This window comes from Crassostrea angulata, chromosome 5, assembly GCF_025612915.1.
Source record: "Crassostrea angulata isolate pt1a10 chromosome 5, ASM2561291v2, whole genome shotgun sequence".
NCBI lineage: Eukaryota > Metazoa > Mollusca > Bivalvia > Ostreida > Ostreidae > Magallana > Magallana angulata.
The window spans coordinates 8,798,653-8,815,145 of record NC_069115.1 but is presented as its reverse complement, the minus strand read 5'-3'; the positions used below and the strand labels follow the sequence as shown (position 1 = coordinate 8,815,145).

The 16,493-nt window shown below is 31.0% G+C and overlaps 1 long non-coding RNA gene across 1 annotated transcript; it reads right to left on the bottom strand.

The window, feature by feature from the left end:
* Positions 1 to 4,822: 4,822 nt before the first annotated feature.
* LOC128186253 (uncharacterized) lies at positions 4,823 to 13,357 on the bottom strand. The gene is made up of 3 exons (XR_008243912.1): positions 13,293 to 13,357; positions 5,972 to 6,094; positions 4,823 to 5,284 (listed from the first exon to the last, which is right to left on the bottom strand). It is a non-coding gene; the product is annotated as an uncharacterized LOC128186253 (long non-coding RNA).
* Between the last annotated feature and the right edge of the window lie 3,136 nt (positions 13,358 to 16,493).

Here is a 16,493-nt window from a genome sequence, read left to right as displayed (position 1 = left end):
TTCATACATATAGATTTTGCGTGTTACAATTTTTAATCCAATCAGTAACATTACATCTGCAAGCGAGACACAATTAGCATCAACTGTATCAGGGAAGGCGTCTTATTATTAATCTGACACCGAGATCAAAGATCAAAGATCCAACAAGTTCCCACGTCTACATTAATAGATGTCGACGATATGTGATCTATATATTATAACAGAGCGTAAATATACATGCAATGTGCATATCATAGAAAGATGGGGAAAACAGGACTTTACCATCAACTCAATCAAAAATTATTTCAAGTATTAAGAAAGCATAATGACTGCATAAAGCATATTTAAACTGGTGAGCTCTATCCCTTTGGGATGAAATTAACAATATAAAATTGTTTGTTTTTTTTCATTTTAATATTTCAATGGCTATTAATAGTGTATGATAAATTCAAGCTAATACAATTTAAAACTATATAAAACTGTGTTTTGCGGGTGAAAAAAAGAATAACTGCATATGCATCTGGAAATCAAAGCAATAATTGTACATACATATGTAAATCTCCAAACTTTAAATGCAATCCTTTTATGTTGGGTGTAGAAATAACAGATGAGTGTGACGCCAGCGATTCAGTCTGGAGTTTTGAACCAAGAAGCTTGATTAAGAAAGCAATCATATAGCAGAGCATCATGTTTTAGGTTATGAAAAGGCTGATTTTTGGTAAAACAAAAAAAAATGTAGAATGAAGACTAGTTATATATAATTACAAGAATCATTATGATAAAAGTTGGAGTAGAAGTTCATATTTCCAAACGTTTCACTGGCAAAATTATTTTTTTTTCAGAAATGTCTCACTAATTTAAGATATATAATAATAGATACATTAAGGTTGTAGTAATTTACAATACCTTGCCAGAATGAAATATTAACGAACTAAGAGGATATATATTAACGAAAGAAAACTCTTCAGACTAACACTTCAGTTTTAAAATCACCATAGTTATCTATCTTTATATAAAGTAAACTGTTAGATTAAGGTATACATGGCGTAAACCAACCCCTCTTAAACAAGCAAGACTAGATTTCTTTTTAATATCAAATACCCTACTGTGTTTGTCACAAGAAAGCGAAATCATAGCAAGTTATAAGTCAGATCATTCACCAGTACTCCTTAATCTAAAACTCAATGAATTAACACATGGAAAAGGTTTATGGAAGTTCAATAATGCACTTTTATAGGATAAGGAATTCCTAGATATTGTTAATAAAAAAAATACAAGAAATAAAACAAAATTATGCAGTATCTGTATATAATAATGCATCTATTGACAAAATTCCAAATGATGAAATTCAATTCACTGTCAATGACCAGCTCTTTCTTGAAACACTATTAATGGAAATCAGAGGCAAATGTATATCATATTCTAGCTATGCCAAAAAGTCACTTATCCAACTTTTTTAAATTAGAGCGTGGTTGTCGTCAAGGTGATCCAATTTCATCATATTTCTTTTTACTATGTGCTGAAGTACTAGCTATTAAATTAAAAAATAATAAAAGTATAAATGGTATTAACATAGATAATTCAGAATTTTTGCTATCACAATATGCAGACAATACCCTTATTATATTAGTTGGCAGTGAGAGGTCTCTCAGAGAAGCAATTAAAAGAGTTAAATAACTTTATCAAATTTCTGGTCTCAAAATAAATATATCAAAAACTCAACTTGTCTGGATTGGTAGTAAAAAATACTCTTCTAATATAATATGTGAGGAAATGAACTTTCAATGGATAAGCACCTTAAAACTGTTAGGAATATATTTTGATGTGGACTTAACAAATATACCTAAACTTAACTATGACAAGAAATTAGTAAAAATCAAGCATATCATTAATCAATGGAGTAAACGACGACTTACTCCACTTGGCAGAATAACTCTTATAAAATCATTGCTTATTGCACGATCAAATCACCTCTTCATATCTCTACCCTCCCCATCAAATACTTTCATGAAAAATCTAAATGAAACTCTTTTTAATTTTTTATTGCATACCAAAGTAGATAAACTTAAAAGAAAGCAAGTAGTGCAAGACTATATTAATGGATGTTTAAAAATGCTTGATATTAACAATTACAATCTGGGATTAAAATCATCATGGATAAAAAGAATTCTTTATTCCCAAGAAACAAAATGGAAAGTGCTGCTTGGCAAAACTGTATCTATAGAAAAGATATTAAAAATTGGATCAGACTATATTAATGTTAAAAAGGAAATAAAAAATCCTTTCTGGAAAGATACATTTACTGTCTTTCAAATAATTCAAGAAAAATTAGAAGTTCAATCATGGGATGAATTTATTACTCAGCCTATTTGGAACAACCCGAAAATCAAAATTGAAAATGAAACAGTTTTCTATACAAACTGGTTTGATAAGAACATAGTCTACATAGCAGATTTGCTTGATGAAAATGGAAAGATTTACAAAAAAAAAAAAATTAAGATAAAAACAAATTTTCTGAATTATGCATCACTTAGAAATTCAATTAAAGCAAGTCTCTAAAGCTCAAAAATTCAAATTGGTACAAATAGCCCTAGACCATTTCTTCCTCATAGTATTAAAACATTTTGTAACAACAAAAAAGGAACAAAACATATCTACAATATTCTTACTACAGAAAAAATTACTCCTCTTGGAAAAGTAAAATGGGGAAAGTTTTTTGAAATTTCAGACCTTCAGTAGGAAAATATCTTCACATTTCCTTTTTTATACACCAAAGATTCTAAATTGCAATGGTTGCAATTTAGAATAAATCAGTATATTTTGACAACAAACTCATTTTTATTTAAATTAGGTAAAACTGACACAAAGTTATGTTCTTTATGTCAAAGTAACGAAGAAACTATAGTGCATCTGTTTTGGGACTGTTTACATGTCCAAAATCTTTTAAGCCACTTTATATCAATATGTGACAGAAAAGGTTTACATATTACATTAGAAGAAAAATCATTTATATTAGGAATCCCTAATTCAACTTATTTGGGTATAATTTTTCTTATAATCAAATCTTACATATACAGGAAAAGATGTCTACAGGAAAACTTATCAATCCATGAACTTCTGATTGATCTCAAAACCCATATAACTACACATAAATACACTGCAACAAAACAAGGCAAATATAATAATTTCTTAAACCAATGGACTGACTGGCTTTTTCTCATGTACATGTAGATCCTGACCATTGACATATTTACATAAGGCACGAATTATATATACCTTGTCTGAATACAACAACTCGGCAGTAAATATTTTGATTATGCCTCATTTTTAATAAAAAATTTCTGACATGATACATGTCCTCATAATTCCCCAACTCTCTCCCCCCACTCTCCATTTCCTACTGTCCCTCATTTTCTCTCCCTTAAATTTGTTGAAATTGATCCTGTCGACAGACTTTTTAATTGTGCTAAATATACTTACATGTATATATATATATATATATATATATATATATATATATATATATATATATATATATATATATATATATATATAAATTGTATGATATATTGTATGTGCAAATGAAATTAATATCATAATAAAAAAAAAACTGTTAGATTAAATAATTACTGTACACCTGAACTTGTACTTTAAATATGGGAGAAAAAACTTTATTCTCATTAAACAGGGGTTACCCACATTACTTTTTGAACCCACCATATATTTAAAGTCAAAGGGACATGTTACTTCTCTATACAAAAAAGTCAATAGCATATCATATCACGTTAAAAGTAGTTTTGTACACTTGCTGTGAAAACAAAGCGTAAAGAAACTTTTCTAAACATAGTTATGAATGTGTAATATAATTTCATTGCGTTTAAGTCAGAGACGTCAATTTTATATAATTTGTAAATTATATTGTCTATCTACGAGGACGCTCTTTTGTGATAAAAAGTTATCAATATAAAATATTATTAAACGACTTACTGCTGTTTACGTGGATCACACAGACTGCATTCATGTCATAGAGCATAAAATCGTAGATTTATTATTTTCTATATGTTATAAAAAAAAGCAAACAACTTTAGGATGCATTTCCCAAACCCCTAACCCCCCCTAAAAAAAATCAACGGTTGGGGGCGGAGGTGGAGGGGACAGAGGGTGTCCGAGAGAACATTTTATTTGCAGACGGTTGGTGAGGTGATGCCTATTTACTGTAACTAATCTATGTTTCAAATAATGAGTATCAACATGTCAGTCAGAGTTTGCTACGAATAAATAACAGTTTTTTTAACGGATTAATCATTGAAATATTAACATTGCAAAGATAAACAGTATTTGTTCTTCCTGTTTCATTACAGTGACAATTAAATTATAGTCGTCTCTCTTCACCTTGCGTCAGATCGGCTTGAATCAAAACTGTTTACATATTGATATGGGTCTTCCCATGATATCTGGATTGATGTATACTAGTAAGTTCATTTTTTAAAATAATATGAATGTGGTGTTAACCTATTTTCAGAAACTAATTGTTGTACAATCCCTTAATCCATGAAATTAAATGCTTATCAAAGTGCAATATATAGTACATGTACCTTGTTGTGTTGAGGGTATTAGAGTATCCTTAAAACTTACAATTTTAGTTCATTCCCAAATACTTTTATCCACAAATGTTACATGTAAAAAAATCTCTAGTTAAACATATAATCTCATCATTTTGCTGTCATTTAATTATTTTCAAGACGTATTCCCCGTTTTTAATCATATAATCCGAATGTTTGTCATTTTTAGAGATTTATCATAAATTAAAAAAAAACTTTCACAAACTTTTTAGTACATCTTGATACACACATTTTTATGCAGAGGAAATCTCTGGATAGAATGCATCGTTTTAAGAACAGAATAAGCAATATTTAAAAATAGGTAAAATGTGTTTCTCGCAATTTCAGGCGAACATTAATTCCTTGAATAGAAATAGAAATCTCAAGTTTTCACACATTTCTTTTTATAAATTTTTACAAACCTAAAAATTTGTTTGATAGAAAATACAATTTTAAGGGATTTATATCCAAACATATTTTTTGCTTTTTGCATGTTCAATTTAATTAAATTACATTAGTAATTTTAAAACAGTAATGTTTCACAAGATAATGTGTCTGATTGTTTCATTCAATAATTTATTAAAATGCTTTAGAGAAGAAAAGTCTCTATAATAAAAAGCGCGACACAAATCAGTCCCACTACTACAGAGTCATGACTGAACAGTGACTTCAATAGCATCTCCTCTCGCTGCTGCATTTTCTGCCTGTAAATGAAAAAAAAATGTGACAATTAATACAATGTCATGAGATATAAAACACAACTTACAAGTTATAGCTTTTTTTTTTGGCCGACTAGTGTTTTAAAAGAAGATTTCTCTTTATAAACCTATGAAAAAAGTGTCCCCTTCTTGTTGCCACACCATGAGGATTATGGTTAGAGCAAACTTGAATTTAAACTACCCGAGGATGTTTCCACACAGGTTACTGTAATGCAGGCCAATTGGATTTAGAGACGAAGATTTAGAAACATACAATCAGATTTTCATTATTTTTTAACCATTTCCTCTTGAAAGGGGACACGGCCTTTTATTTTACTAGACATTAATCCTTTTCTCCAAAAATTGTTTGTTCCAAGTCTATTTCTAATTTGCCCAGTGTTTCTGAGGAAGAAGTCGAAAATGCGAAAAATTTAGAGACAGATGGACTACAGACAAAATGTCATTTGATATGCCTACTTGAGCTTTCATATCAGGATAGCTATAGCACGTAAAATTTCGAAGTTTATAATCATCATCTGAATATCAGAAGTTTTTAAAAAAGTATTAAATATACGTTACTTGGCCTCGTGCCAACGTCAACATTCAGTAGTACAAGAGATACTAAGATCCTCTTAAAAATTTATTGCACTTCGTTCGATATCGTTTAAAAAAAACACAATAACAATAAATCACCTTGCATGCAGCCACTATGTCAAATATTCCCGGCGGCCAGAAGCAGCACAAGCAGGACATGATTGCCGCACAAACCATATTTTTGTGTGAAGAGACCGTGGGGACTGCCTCAGGTTGTGTGACCTGATTAATTAGTGTAAAACAAAACAACTTATATTCACTTTATCAAAACAAAAGGATTGTATGCTAGTTTAGCATAACTTTCATAAATATATATAAATAAAAAATGAAAATAAGCTTGAACGACCACTGAAAGTCTGTATTTATCTAAGCTTCATTTTAGAGTCATGTGGTCAGAATCATTCCCTTTTTTACCTAAAGTCTATGAAACCTTAATTTTTTGATGAATAACTTTAAAACAATAAATTAATATATATTACAGGATGTGTGAACTGTGTTGATAACTCTAATTAAAGTAAATAATGTCCAAGGGAAGACGAATGCACAACAACGCATTTAGCCCTTTAAGAACAACCCACCCCCTCCGGAAACTGATTAAAAAAGGAAGAGCAGTCATGATATCTTTGATATTCAGCTGCATTTCCCTATCTTAATGTTTATTCATTCTCATTCATATTGAAAAGAAAGACATAGGAATTCAATTTTTAATAATTATATGGCCATGTCATGAACTGACAACCCCTTTCACTGGAACGAGTTCTCCAGCCTGAGGTGACATGATATTACACGAATTCCACGTTATCTATATATCATATGATGGATGAAATATGGAAAAATTGTGGTGAAAAGTAAATAAATCCAATTAAAGACTTAAGATGAAAATATTTATGCGTTGGGCCAAAACAAAAAAAAAAACTACTGAGTTTAACAAAAAATGTTTTGTGATTTCACTTTTAGTTATATACTGCACAGTACCACTGTTGTCATGAGTGGTTGGCCTTGGGTGCCTTGGTTCTCGTTGCCCGGATATTTAGCAACATACGTGTCTTTACTATTAGGTTCATCATTTGGATTTGAGGATTTGCTATATTCAGGTGGTGCTTATAAAATAGACACAACCATTATTTATGAGACAATTGACGAACCATTGTTTAACAAAAGACGATAAAGAGATATGATTAAAATGCATTGATGATAAATATTTAAAACAGTCAATGATCTATACTGCATTTACATTGTTATAAAAGAAAAATATTTCAAAGAAGTAAATTAAGTTTCAAAATCGGCAATGAGACTATAAGTGAAATGAAGTCCCACATTTTATCATAATATTAAAGCTGCTTGGTCCGAATTTTTTGTTATTACAGTATTAAATAATTTTCCATACAAACCATTTATCGTAGAAAGTTATGGAATTTCTCATATTTACGCCAGCAGAATTAGTCTCCTTTTAAAGTTATTTTTCAAAGTATTATAAAAGGGAACCATTTGGTTTCGTTCCTCGAATGATTGGGTTATTAAACCTGCATGTTGTGCATTGATTGTAAACAAAGCAGACTTCAGAGATGTTGGCGAAAAAAATCGTACACATGTTTATTTGTAATTTGCCTGAACATTACGACCTTTATTAATAGCGATGTCAAAGTCGTAATAGAACCATATCAGTCTTGACTCCAGAGGTGATTTTTAGCATGAGGCAAAATAACGCGATACCCTTTTATGTCGTTTGTTTTGTTGACACATTTTGTACATATTTTTTTTTTTAATTGAAATTTGGCTTAAATGATTAGGAAAATTTCTGCAATATTTTTATTATACATATACTTTGCATAACCATCGTTTAAAAACGTGCCGAAATTTGATATAAAATCGGACTAGGCAGCCTTCAATCCGTGTGTGTTTTTTATCCGCGACAAATCATGCAGATAGATTTTTTAATAAGCCAAGCGGCATCAGTTTTTGCAAGAAATGGTAAATAGAATGAACATTACATTATGTCAATTTGCAACTGTTTTATTATGAATAAACTCCAAAGAAAGAACATATCCACAGAGAATCAGAAGAGACGCTACTGCAATTAGGAATGTAATTTTTAGTTATTTAAAGTGGCCATGTAGTGAATCATTTTAAAGAGCATGCCCCGACCTAAAAAAAAAAATCAACCAATCACAAAAGTGGAAGAAGTATATTTTCATTACATGAAAGAAAAGCGAGATTTTAACATTTAACAAGAATAATACGACGTTGTAGAAATAAAAGGTTGTAACTAAAATGTTCATTGTTTCAATATAATGGAGAATCTGTTTCTTTCATATTGTGTTAAATTGATACCTTTTCTAGATCTATAGGCATTCAAATTAGATGCAGCGTGGATTTTACTTGAAAAAGGTAAGAATAGAAAGTGAATTAAAATCAAAGTTCTGAAGTACTGACGGGAGTTGATTTTATCAATTATCATTTATTTTAAAATCAACTTATCTTGCATGGCAATTGGTTTCTAGTCTGTATTTGAATTACGCGCTTTTTTATTATATGAATTTTTAGACTTTTCCAACATGAACTTCGAGAAAACCAATATGAATCATGTTGTGTAATCTTTAAAGATAGATTTCAAGCTATGTATTAGTAATTGAAACAATTCTAAAAATCGTATGGATCCAAGTACTATTGATATCAAACTCTACTCTCGTTCAACCAGACGCTCGGCTGTCTCCGCTAATCCCAGACAAGCAAGAGAGCCTCTTTGCTTCTCGGAGATTTACGGAGACAGCCGAGCGTCTGGTTGAACGAGACTTTATTAAACTCTGGCGTAGGAACACATGACACTACAAAAATATCTAAATTGTTCGTATTATATAAAATCTGACTATTTTCAAAGTGTTAATAGATAAGTTTCCTTGAAAAACAATGCTTTAGCATACATTACATCGATTTTTTCAATCATTTTCAAGAACTAAGTCTTGTCAGCGGTGATGATTTGTGCTTAGGTCCAAACACTGTTTCACTTTCAGTTTGCCAGAGTAACTGCATAGGAGAGTTGATTAAATCAACTCCCAAAAAATCAGATACGTATTTTGTTTACTTGGTCAGAAAGATATAAAAATGCTGTAGCTGACACTGACGACTTTATTAAAATTTGGTTTTGAGAAAATTGCAATCACATACAACCATTCAGTTTTCTCCTTAATTATTTGAAGAGTTTTCATTTTATCTCTTCATAATTTATTACGGTTAAAATCCAATGCATTTTAATAATATATATTTTAAATGTCTTTGTAGATTATCACTTTTTCTTCTTGAGGTCCTATTTTTATAGGCATCGTAAAACGTGCAAACGTCTGTCTTGGGACAATAAAAACCAATTTTGTATTAAGTGCAAAAGACATTGTCGTAAAGCCAATATTTAAGGGTTTTTTTTTTCTTTTTCTTCCAACAAACATTTCCTTGTAAAAGTCATAAATCTTACTGATTGAGCTAAGATGTTTGCATTTCTAGATATTTTTTGCTTGTCGTTTTCTTACAATAATCAGACTGAACTGTAAGGAAGGATTCAATGTGCTTTCTACCAACATTAATGTCTTCCTTTGAGGTTCTTTGATTGCCAGAATTATTTTGCCTCTATTGTCAAGGAATTGCATTCTATTTCTTCTGCTTAACATATATGACACCATTGCCCCTTATACTGAGGGTGTTCATGAAAAATGCTTTACATAACCTTTTCCTTTCATCATTATTTTAAGAAAAATGTTAGGTGTATTTCCTTCTTGATTCGTTTAACTTACTGTTGTGCTATTAGCCTTTGTTTCCTTTTTTATTTTGCAGATTGAAATTGCTTTGCCCTCCATAGCCAATACTGTAGGAATAGTTTCTGCTAATAAATACATTTTTGAAAGCATTTGCAAGCTCCATCGGAAATATTTTCTGTTTAAGCTACCTCGCTTTACTTTCTCTCTCTTGCAGGAAGTGTATTTATCCACTGTATTTTTTTTTTGTTTCCTGAATTCATCATATGGAAAAATGGTGTACATTTTACTACCTTGCTTAGCGGTCATATTGTTATCACAATGACGATTTTCAGTACAGTAATATATATGGAAAAGAGTGAGAAAATCACAAATTTTAGAAAATAAGTATTTCGGAAATATTTTCTCCTCATTTGTTTCTGTCATTTACTACATCCGGGATCGGAATGTGCTTGTTTTGTTTACATTAGATATTGAGATGGCGGTTCCTTTTGAATCTAAAAAATCGAAGCGGGGCGTTGTAGAAATAGAGTGTGTTTTTGTGATAAGAGAGTCATGAAGGGATCTTGGAATTATTTTTAAAATACTTGTCATTCATTGGTAAAGTTGTTCCTCATATATTTACAAAGTTTACATTGTAAATATATTACATTACATTATATTAAATTACATCTTGACTCAAATTTAAAAAAGTCTAGTCGGTTCCTTTTCACTTTTAATTTAGCGTTTAAGCTTTATATTAGATCATTAGGCATATTGCTATTTAAGAATTATCATAATAAATTGCATGATTATAATTCTATTCTGTTTCAAGGTGATATTTTTCAACTGTTTATTTATTTACTCATCTAAGCTGGTATGGTCCTAATTTTAGATTATCTAATGGTTAGATAGAGAGGCATTTAAAGTGAACTGGAAGTGGGAATCACTGATTGTGGTGACAAACCATACACAGATAATCCATGCATTGCCCCAACACATGTTCTCATTAAAAAAATGAAAGTTTCAAGATAGGTAGAGGTAGGATCAGGGGCCCGTTTCTCAAAAAGGCCTACGTCCAGGCGTAAGCTTAGTCCGGACTAAATCAGGGACTACACCTCAAAACCAGACTAAGTTGCGTTTCACAAATAGGCGGAAACTTAGTCGGGACTAAATTTGGGTTTAAATCTACGCCTGCTAATGGGTAGGCGTAAGTCCTTAGTCTGTGCACAAAAATGGCGAGTGTTTTGTTTCTAAATGAAAATATGCAGAGAATTTTATTTTTTGGTTTGTTTTATGTGTTATTAAAGAAAACAATCACATTTGTTTAAATATTTGTACATGTACGTATAACTTTAAAAAATACCTATTGTTCGATAACTGTTTCTATTTCTAAATAAACTAAGATTAAATCAATTTGATAAATAATGGCCTCACCTTATTAAACGTATGTAATATGCATTACTACTCGTAATGAAATTTACCTTCAGTGTGAAGAATGGGTAAATCCCGATAAATGATATAAACACAATAATTAAAAAAATGCTTTATGTCTAAATTAAACATGTATTCCCCAACAAAATAGATGTTTGTAAGTACGAATAGATTATATTGATTTTTTTTTAATCAAATTGAATATTCAGTAAGCATGAACTAGAATTTAATGTTCCTAATCAAATTTGAACATATGAAACGAAACTGATTTCAAAATTATGAATACGACCAACTCAAAACGTTTACATTTGTAATTTGTCCTTTAGTGTGGTTGTTTGTTCTTTACCTATACATGTATTACTGAAAACTTTACAACCCGTATGCATTCTCGTTTTCTTTTTTTTTCTCCAAGTATCTTTACAAATCTGTATGAAAGCTACATGATTTGGAATGTTTATGAACTCGCATATAGATACAACAAGTTGCTGTCCTTTAAAAAAGGACTACAATACGTGGACCATTTGCATGTGTTTCCAACGAAAACGTGAAAGCCTTAAGGTGTCATAACAGTATTTCAAAACATGGCTGAGCCAAAATAATTCCCGAATTTTCCTTTGAATTCGGGGCGTTTCCGCACGCGACAGGAGCTGAATTTTTTATGAGATGAAAAACAATGTGTAAGAGGTCTAACTATCACATTTTTGTAATAATGCGAGGTCATTTGAATTTTTGATGCGTGTTGTTTCCTTAGGGGGTGAAAAGGCCCGGGCTTGATTTTCAAGCATATGTGTAACTTCGAGGTAAACAAAGTCTCACGCCTTGCTGGATGCACGTGTGTATTTTGCTAGAAAATTGTAAATGAATCGTTGTTAAAAAAGATGTCAAGAGGATTTTTTCCAGAAGTTCGTTTTGAATTTTTAATCTGTATGTTAAGTTGTGCAATTTTGGTAAGAATATATAATAAAATTTAATACTGTAGTGACACCTTAAGATTATCAGAGATTCCACCGATTCTAGCCCTCTGCTTTTAACCACTAAATGTGTACGTTGTATTACGTATACATGTATGTATATATAGCCCTAACTTTTTATCTCAGAACTTAAAGGATTCATACTTCTAAAATAATTATGATCTATCTAAGTATGAATGAAGTTTGCATGTATATGATCAGGCATTCGGTGAATTCTACTATTTGCGCACACATTACGATTCGCACTACTTTTTGCTAACTATGCAGTGAAAGCTTTGTGTAAATTAAAAATTTCATTTTTTGATGCATTTTTCTTGAGATTTTAACTTTTATACAGTGACATAATTATTGAATCATACTTAAATGCTTAAAATATTTAATCGGGAAGTTCTCTAGCCTCGCCTACTATAAAAGTAAAGTTAAGTTACATGTGTATTCGGAAAAGAACAAAACATTGCAAATCATGCTAGTTGATGCATGTTGTAGTTTCAACTTAACATTAACTTATTTCATAATACTGATAGTTCATATCACATGCCAATCATTTACCGACAACTTTACAATTACAGCGCCTTTGTACTTATGTATGCATATGGCAGGGAATCCCGATCCCAATTCAGATAAACGTGTGCTAGCCTGGTTCCCTGAGCTACCCATTACGCACAGGAACCAGGCTAGCTCATGCGCAGACTGAATTTTCCCCATAGCATCCGGTTTAACCTCACTTATATATTTTCTGCGTGGACCTCAGGGTCCACGCAATCAATTTTTGTTTGTTAAAACATTACTTAAAAATATGTTTCAGAAGCGTGCAGAGTGTGAATCAATTTTATATCTGTTGACAAGCGTTTGTCAAGGTTATCGAATATTATAAAATTTCACATGCACACATTGAATTTTTGGAAATCAAATTCATTAATCTTATTAATTCTCGTATGAAGTGATCAATTGCGTTCATCATCGATCGTAATTCTTTTAAAATAGGTATGGGTCACATGTACTACCAATGATCTTCATGCATATTAATATGCATTGATTATTTGTACTCATTTAATTGAATTGATCTTTAATTACTTGAATTCATGATAGTTTTGTTTCATCATATTTAATATGAACTTATATCAAGAGATTTTTTTTAATTTCGAAGTTGTCGACTTGTTTTAGCAGTTTTACAACAGTGTGCATTATTTACAAATTGAACTAGCTTGCATTTGTCATACTTATTATATAAACAATTGTATACACCCCCACCCCAATAACCCAAAGCAGATAGGGAAAAAAAGTAAAACTCACATGCACTTGTTAAAACCGCAAAGATGCAAAATGTCTTATCCGGAAGGAGATAGGGGATTTTTTTAGATACCATTTCCATTAAACTTGTGAAAACCTTTTATTTATAAAACTTTCTTTAAATAGGAAGGGTGTTCTTAGATAACTGCTTTTATATCTTTATTTTAATCAAGATACTGTATACAGGGTTTTTTTGGTCCCGTGTAATTTCCTTCCTTCTACACTTGCAGACAGTTTCACTCAGATTTGACTTCGCCCAGTCACAGCTGTTACTTAATTTACTTAATATAGATTAATATTAATATATAAGATTGGGCCTCAATATCATCTACAATGCATTTAATTGTCACATATTTGGTTTTTGAAACCTCTTATATATGCCGCTTTCATATCAACTGTTTTTCTCTAAAATTTCATTATGTTAAGAAGTGTATAGTCATTTGTTATACTTTTATTAATATAAAATGTCATGAACAGCTTAAACTATGCACATTCAGTGGGAAAGTATAACATACGTACTTTCAGGTACTACATGTTCTATGAATTGGAAAATTGATCCACCACATATAATCATAGCCTCAAAGCAAAACAAAATACGATATGCGCATGCTTAGTACTCAGCGGAGATATCTAATTTTTTCGACATTTAAACCCTAACTTACGCCTCTTTCTGAAACGCAACTTAGACCCGACTAAATATTGGCGTAACTTTGTTAGTCGGACTAACTTAGGCCCAGATTTACGTCTTTTTGAGAAACGGGCCCCAAGTGCCTAGGAGGAGTAAGTATCCTCTGCTGACCGGTCACACCGTGTTAAAGAGCCGTGTGCTCTTTAATTTGTCGCAATCGGGGAAAAAAATCGGAGAAGTCCGTTGATAATTTGGTGATTAATTATGGTCTAACAATTAGTATGAAAAACGTCAGTCAACATGCGACCCAGTGGAAGATTGCATTTGCTGACAAGGTCGTTGTGTCGACCATAGAACTTAAGAAAAGATGACTTCAAGCGAGACCGTTAATATTCCTGTTTTATCAACTCTTTTGTCAGTAGCTTGCTTCCTCTTAGAAACTGTTCATACGAAGAGCATGCCCTGGCGTATCTAATTAACTAAGAGACAAAAACACCATATACAGGTGATGAAGGTATATTGCTACATAAGTAAGGAAAGTTGACTACAGAAAAATTGAAGTCATCGCGTTTATCATTAAGTTTTGTTGTTAGGTTATCATCAATGTCCATTTCCAGTAAAATATCTAAATATGAAACAGATGACGCAGTCTCTGGTATCTTTTAGTTCAAGTTCACTGGGGTATATCGAATCGACGTAAGTATGGAAATAACAATTGATAATTGATAATACGTCGTCAATATACCTGAATGTTGAGTTGAAGACCACAGCGAGTAGTTTATGTTTTTCACGTACAAGTTTTTTAATAAATTCTGCTTCATGAAAATACAAAAATAAATCTGCTAACAATGATGCACAATTGGCACCCATGGAAGTTCCAACAGATTGTTGGAAGACTTGATTTAAAAAAAAACAACATAGATGTTTATAACCATTCCAAACTGCTTTTCAAATATATGCACGGTGTTTAATTATTAAGTGTTACAGCAATTTATATAAACAAACAGTCCACGGGCCACGACAGTCACCTTACTAAGTCAAAACAATTGCCATACCAGAGAGTCTAATGTTTGCATAATAACCTTAACCGTTGTGGATCACCCGAAGATGCCATTTTTTCTTCAAATGCAAAATTTATACTATAGCTAGAAATAATTTTTTTCTTAATCTGTTACAACTAGACCATTTTCATATAATTAATACTCATCTTTTATTATGGGGTGATGATTCATTATCCCTTGATATTAACAAGCAATTATTCTCATTAGTTCAAATGTATATCAACGAAACTGGAAGATTTGTTTAATATAGTTTATGTACATGTTTCTTTTTTTCGTATATATCACTGATAATATATTTTCATTTATCGTAAAAACAATTCTATATCATTTAAAAACAGTTGTAAGTTTTGGATAATTTTTCTAGTTCATGGTAAAGACCTAGTAAGTTGTCAGAACTTGTGTCCGAACCTTTGGGGAAGTATCTTTATATATATGTATACAATAAAATATGTTCAAATCAACCGTTGTCTGAGATTCATCTGGTCATAACCCCGCTTTTATTATTTAATGTTAAAAATAAAAATAGATTCATAGAAATGGTGCGTTTGTTTGTGCCGGTGTTGTATAGCAGTTTTTCCCCCATAGTAGCTTCCCCCCCCCCCCCGGAAAACCTACTATATAGTAGCCTTTCCCCCCGGGGGAAAAATCTACTATATAGTAGCTTTTCCCCCATAGTAGGGTTTCTCCCTCACGTTTTTGGTTCAGATTTTATAACAAATATTTATGGAAATCCACTATGGATTAAAATCAATGTATCTAGACTCCCAGGTTGCATACATGTATATCTGCATTCATATGTACAGGTTAACTTTCGTTTTACCGATTTATTATTTTTATAGACAATGCTGAAAGTTTAACATGTTTGTAATGGAACTACACATAGAACTTAATTTAGGTAATTTATTGAAAAAAAGTTTTACAAGTTATACTCTTATATGCATAATTCTGTGTTCTGAAATTGTATTAAACGAGAATGTTTTAAGAATTTCTTGATAAATTATCGGACTGTTTGTTTGTGAAAAGTTCATCCAGGCTAAACCTCTGTTTTAGAGAAATTTTGTTGACAGCTGACAGTTAAACAACTTATTGTTGTGACTTTCATTATTATGATAGTAATTTTGAAATATTAGAGAAAGATTTTTTGATTAAGATATGTGTAACTTACTTGGTTCACAAACTGTTCAGGAATTCTTTTATAGGTATATTTAAGGTTTTTGATAATTCAAATAATTTAATATTGTGAAAAAAGCTTTACTTTTTTCAATTCCGAAATTATTTTTTTTTAAATTTCTCTTTTATGTATATGAGTTAATCAGAATTTTTTTTTTTTAAATCAAGATTCACATATACAATAAAAAAGATTTACATATACGATATATATCAAGTTTTTATGAAATAAAGATGCTTTATTTCCGAAATTAGGAAGAGGAGTAGGCATTTGTTTTCTGAATGTGAAGGTTTTACAAACCCAAAACACTTTTATTTCATGAATTCATTACATAGTTTTAATCAGAT